Raw genomic sequence first — 6,976 nt, 5'->3', positions numbered from 1 at the left:
CCATCTTTTGGCTACTGTGAATAATGGTGCTATGAACACTGTCAGAAAAGTATCTGTTTGAGTTTTTGTTTTCAGTTATCTGGGGTATATACCTAGAAGTGGGATTACCAGGTCATATGGTAGTTCTTTGTTTAACTTTTTGAGGAACTGCCAAACTGTTTCCTAAAGGGCTGTACCATTTTACATACCCACTAGCAATGCATGAGTGTTCCAATATCTCCACATCCTCATCAATACTTATTTTCATTTTTTTAAAATAATAGGCATCCCAGTGGGTATGAAGTGGTATGTCATTGTGGTTTCGATTTGCATTTCCCTAATGGCTAATAATGTTGAGCATCTTTTCATGTGCTGATTGGCAATTTTTTCATCTTCTTTGGGAAGATGTCTATTCAGGTCCTTTGCCCATTTTTTAAATTGGGTTGTGTGTCTTTTTGTTGTTGAGTTGTAGGAGTTCTTTATATATTCTGGATATTAAACCCTTACCAGATATATGGTTTCTGAATATCTTCTCCCATTCTGTAGGTTGTCTTTTTCCTCTCTTGATAAAGTCCTTTGATGCACAAAAGTTTTTAATTTTGATGAAGTCTTGTTTTCTGTTTTATCTTTTGTAGGTCATGCTTTTGGTGTAAAGTCTAAGAAACCACTGGCTAATACAAGGTCCTGAAGATGTTCCCCTGTGTTTTCTAGGAGTTTTATAGTTTTAGCTCTTATATTTAGGTCTTTGATCCATTTTGAGTTCATTTTTGTACATGGTATGAGGTCCAACTTCATTCTTTAGCATGAGTGCCTTGCCCAGTTTTTAATTGGGCTATTTGTCTTTTCAGTTGACTTGTAAGAGTTCTTTATACATTCTGGATATTAGATGCTCATCATATAGATGATTGGCAAATATTTTCTCCATTCTGTTGATTGTCTTTTTACTTTCTCAATAGTGTCCTTCATGCACAGAAGTTTTAAAATTTGAAGCCCAACTTATTTTTTCTTTTGTTGTTTGTGCTTTTGGGGTCATATCTAAGAAATCGTTGCCTTTGCACTGACATTTCCTTCTAAGAGTTTTATAGTTTAATTTCTTACATTTAAGTCTTTGGTTCATTTTGAGTTAATTTTTGCATATGAGCCCAACTTCATTCTTTTGCATGGTATACAGTTGTCCCAACACCATTTGTTGAAAAGGCTAGTCTTTCTCCATTGAATGGTCTTGGCATCCTTGTCAAAATCAATTGATGGTATATGAGTAAGCTATCATATTTTAAATGAGAAAAAAATTTATTCAGTTGTTGAGATACAAATTCTGCTATGTGGAGAATATTCTCAATTCATATATTTATTGAAATACATAAATATTTTAGCCCAAATATTTTCTCAGGTAGTGTCTTTTTGCTTCCATTCAGAATACCTTTCTCCCACAATTTTTTTTAAGTGACAAAACCCATCAAATAAATGATCTCTATTTATGATTCTTCTTAATGCATCATCCAACTCAGATGCTGAAAAATTGTGGGGTGTCCAAACTTTGTTCCATTTTGGTAAAAACTATAAATTTATCCAATTAAAAATAAGAACTTAATCAAAAGATTCTTCTAAGTCAGGATATTCCAATGCTCAATTATAGAATTTCAAAATTAAATCTTATAAATAATTTGAACTCTCATCATTTACTTTTTTCATTTCCTCTCTTGTTTTAAAGAGACAAATCTCAATGCATTTCTGGTTGCAGGCTTCATTTTCTACTGATTTGATTTTGCTAAAATCTTTAAAAGTAAACATATTTGGAGCTCCATCTTTGAATACTTTGATTAAAGATTTCCAAATGGTTTTAAGAAAATAATGAAACCAAAACTCAGAGGAATCACTAAATTGTTCAATGACACTGGAAGACACTTAGTTGACTTACAAAGAAGTTCTTCAAAGCCTTAGACATTTCTACAATCCACTTGATGACAGGCAGAAAAATAAGAAAGCACATACTGTCATGCTAATTATTTTTAATTCAACATCAGCTTTGTCATAAAAATTTTGTGTTTCAGTTACTTAAACATTGTATAGACAGAAATATTTACAAGTTTTGACAGCTACAACTTCTATTTTGATTGGTAGAATATTGCCACTTGTTTCTACACAATTAATTACAAACTATATGTGCATCGTGATTAATTCCAAGTATGTTTCTGCTCCATAGATTTCTTAATTTTAGTAAGAACATTTTTTTCACTATGATGTTGTACTGAACCAAAATTTGTATTTTAACCATGACCCTCAGAACAATTTTATCTTTAAATGTTGAATTTTTAAAATGAATTTACTATGACATTCACAATCATGTCAGACGTTTCACCTCTAACAGAATGAACCTCCAAAAGCTTTATTAATTCTATGAACTGGATAAAAAGATTGAACTGGAATTAGAATGAACTGATCTGCTATTTGAAGCATCTGATGACACTGATGTAAAACTAGAATCATTTAACTCTGTGAACTTCTTCATCTGCTAATGGAGTCAACACATGGAAAACTTTTGCTTCACTTGTTGTATGTGCACAAGAAGTCTTGGAATGAAGTTCAGTTGTGTCATCCTAGATAAAAATACATGCTGCACACCGTGAAATGTAAATACTCTTAGATGTGGACAAGAAGGACCCCTGCCCTGGACACTGAACTTTAGGGGCCCTGTGTATCACAAACACACACCAAAAAAAGTACATCAAAAAAACTCATGGGCAGTTGTCCCTCAGGATCCAAAGCTCAATTCTGGTAAATGTCCACACTCATGACTAATGTCTTTCAAAGTTCAGAATCTTCTTCTTTACAGCTCTTTCCCAGTGTCCTAGAAACAAAAAAGCAGCTGCATTCAAATGCATAAAGGTTTGTGAGTTGTGCTGTTGCCAAAATCAGAGACAGGAACTGCTTTAGAGTGCAGGGAAGAGCTGAGTAGTGGAGGGACTTATATAAGAGAAAAGGCAAATTAATTAACTTGTCAAATGCTTCCCCGCAGATAGCAAGAATGCAAGAGATTTATGCCTAACATAGCATCATTTCCCATTAGTGCTGAGTATCCACTGCCTTGCTTTTCTTTTGTTCCACTTCTTGGTTCCAAAAGTACTCATGAATTAGTATATATTTATATTTTCCAATATTAAACAATTCATATAACTCTTAAATTCATGTGTATGCTCATATATATACATATATTCATTTTCATATATTTATTTTTATGTATAAATAAATCCAGCTTTAAGATGGGTGCAGTGTGCTGCAGATTCTTTAAATTGGCAACCAGATAAACATTGACCCTTAGACCTGTGAATAGTCTTACTTTTATAAAATTCCTTAATACAATTGGATTAACTTTTCAAAATGTAAACTATTTTCACCTTTATTTAAGTAATTTTGATTTTAAAATCTGCTATTCATTAATTACAGTTTTAACTGATAATTTTTAATATTTTAGAAGAAACCTTTTTTGAAACGTGAAAAGTAATTTTAATTTTGTTATGTTTTACATTCACTTTAACTTAAATATTTGGGTGAGAATATATTCAAATTTTCTACATTGTCAATATAAATATATTTTATTCCTTAATCCTTTAGATCTTTACTGTCAACAGAACACAAATCACGTGGAAATCTTGACCACAAGGATATAATCAGTGACTTTGCTGAAATGAAGGAAAGAACTCGAAACTTGATGGAAAAAAATATACAATTTTATGAATTACATATCCCTTTACTTTTATTACTCATCTAAACTTTGCCAGCCCATCAAGAGAAGACTTGGACATGTTCAACACTGAAGTTCAGTCATCTTTGAGTTTTTGCCAACTTTCAGTCAGAGAGAAACCATAGCTTTACGTGAAATTTTTTTGTTTTGTCATAATGAACATATTTTTGTCAAGGTAGTAGAATAGAGCATATTTTATCTAACACTTTTCTGGCTTGATTTATAACTTGTAAATATTTAAACCTAATGGAATGTGGGCCTGTGTTCGCCCTCTTGCCCCAGGCCCACAAATGTCAGGGGCAGCCCGAACCCCCATCCATAGCTGCGTGTGTTAAATCATCGTCTCCAGGCATGGTTGTCTCACAGTGACAACCACTGCTCTTTTCCCAGCCCCCTATTAACTGCTCTCTCTGAGCACTGTGTATTTTCTTTATTCTAGTTATTTTTTTATTGTGTTGACATATATATATATATTACATAAAATTTGCAATTTTAACCATACAATTCATGGCGTTAAGTACATTCATAATGTGGTGCTACTATCACCACCATCCATTACCAAAAGTTTTTGTCACCCAAAATTGAAACTCTGTACCCATTTAAGCATTAGCTCTCCATCCCCCTCTCTCCCCGGCCCCTGGTAACCTCCCGTCCACTCTCTGTGTCTATGGCTTTGTCTCTTGTAGATATTTCATAAAAGTGAAATACAGTATTTGCCCTTTTGTGACTGGCTTCTTTCACTCAGCATAATGTTTTCAGGCTCATCCACATTGTAGCACATATCAAAACTTCATTCATGATACCTTTTGATGAAATTGATGATGATGCTTCAGCCCACATGCTCAGAGGTACCTGTATGGTCTCCACGGTACATGATGAATGTCCATAAACACTTTATGCAGGTTATACTTTCACCATCAATGTTCTTGCAAGATGAAAATTCCATACTTAATTTTTTCATTTAACAGTCTCTTGAGCTCTTGCTGACAAAAGGGTTTATTGCAAAATAAGAAAAAAAAAAGCATTGGCAAATAATACAATAAATAGATATAGGTTACCTTATACAATAAATGACAAAACCACGGTAGCAACAGCACTGAGATGAAAAAAGCCCCTACTTTCCGCACCTACTTCACATACACCTAACCCACGATGTTCACATTTCCCGCTGACACTACTGAGGGGTGGCCTGTGCAGCTTCATGGATGTCTCAGACTGCAGCACAAGTCACAGCACAAACGGTTGGTACACAAAGAGGCTAGCAGGGACAGTAGCTTCAAATATTTCTCCCATCACCACCAGGGCCAAAAGAGCTTAGGTCTCCCTTGCTCTTGATGTCTGAACCCACTTGATTTTATCCAGCAACAGCCTGCATACACCCCTTCATTGAAAGGCAGGTGTTTGCTACCTGGCATCTGGAAAGGGTCAGAAAAAGATAGGTAGGCTACCGCTGGTCTTATTCCAGATTTAATCACATGTTAAAGCCAGACTTCTGTTCAGTGAATACGCATCTCAATACTAGAGAAGGCATGACAGAAGCTGGAAGTACAAAATGGAGTTCTATCAAACTCATCTTGACTTATTTCAATGCCTATTAATAATATTCAATTTAAAAATGAAAAATCTTGGACAAATGCTAAACTAGGCAGACTCCTGGAGCAATAGGTAAATGTGGACTATCTCGGGACAACTGGGACTTATAGTCACTCTAAATATTACTCCTCTCATTCATTCATTCTGCATGATGCAGGCAACTGGTCTTTCTAAAGAATAGCCCTGGTCAGGTCAGTCCCCTGTTTACAACTCTTCAATTACTTTCCATTACCCTAAGGTTAAAACCCAACCCCTTGATGAATCTGGACCCAACATCGTGGGATTGAGAACATCTTGACCAAAAGGGGGATGCGAAATGAAATAAGCTTCAGTGGCTGAGAGATTTCAAATGGAGTCGAGAGGTCACTCTGGTGGACATTCTTATGCACTATATAGATAACACCTCTTAGTTTTTAGTGTATTGGAGTAGCTAGAAGTAAATACCTGAAACTATCAAACTCCAACCCAGTAGCCTTGACTCTTGAAGACGATTGTATAACAGTGTAGCTTACAAGGGGTGACAGTGTGATTGTGAAAACCCTATGGATTGCACTCCCTTTATCCAGTATATGGATGGATGAGTAGAAAAATGGGGACAAAATACTAAATGAAAAATGGGGTGGGATGGGGAGGATGGAATGTTTTAGGTGTTCTTTTTTACTTTTATTTTTATTTCTTTTGGAATAAGGAAAATTATAAAAAATTGATTGTGGTGATGAATGCGCAACTATATGATGGTACTGTGAATAAATGATTGTACACTGTGGATGACTGTAGGGTATGTGAATGTATCTCAATAAATTTGAATTTAAAAAAAAACCCAACCCCTTGATACAACAGGATATCTGGCTTCTGCCCACCTCATCTTTGATCACTTCCCTCTGCATCCCTCTACTCTTCCTAACCTGAATCTCGCCTGCTCTTCGCTTTTTTTCAGAATGTTCCTCCTCCCTCATGACCTTTCTTTGGTTGACAACTAACCATCCATCAAGATTGATTTTTGACCTCATCTGGTAAGATTCCCTGACAACTGTCCTCCAGCCAAGCTGTCCATCCCCTATCCACTCATAATGCCTTTTGTGTATTTCTTACATGGGGTTTAGATGAAGAATTGCAATTTTCTGTTTATTTTTCCCTCCCTTTTCATCCATGAGAACCATGAAGATAGAGACCTTGTCATCTCTGTATTGAGTCACCACTTAACATATTCTACTAGTCTAGACAGAGTTGAGCTGGGAGGGACACATTTGGAAGTAAATATTTGGAGCCAAAATACAGAGATATGTTAATGCCTAACTGATGAGATTATGCTTTGCTACATGGTTGATAAAGATAAATGGGGAGATTTTGAGCAGAGGAAAGCATGTTGACAGTATTATTTTAGGAAATCAGTCTGGAGGTGTAGAGAGGATGAACTGAATTTCTGCTGGATCTAGCACACGCACCACCAATAATGTTCCCAGTAAACACCCTCGCATTCTCTCTCCACCCACTCCATCTGAGCCTATCAAAGTAGCTAACACTTAACATTTCTAAGTCAACATTTTTCATTTTTAACAAGTAAATGTTAATACCCTTACTATATAAGGAGGAAACTCTTGTAAATAAACAAGAAAGACACTAACGCCAATTGGACACAAGGGGAAAGAAATAAATAGAAAC

This window comes from Choloepus didactylus, chromosome X (genome assembly GCF_015220235.1).
Source record: "Choloepus didactylus isolate mChoDid1 chromosome X, mChoDid1.pri, whole genome shotgun sequence".
NCBI classification, from domain to species: Eukaryota; Metazoa; Chordata; class Mammalia; order Pilosa; family Megalonychidae; genus Choloepus; species Choloepus didactylus.
The sequence above is the reverse complement of the archived record's forward strand: the minus strand, read 5'-3'. Positions refer to the sequence as shown.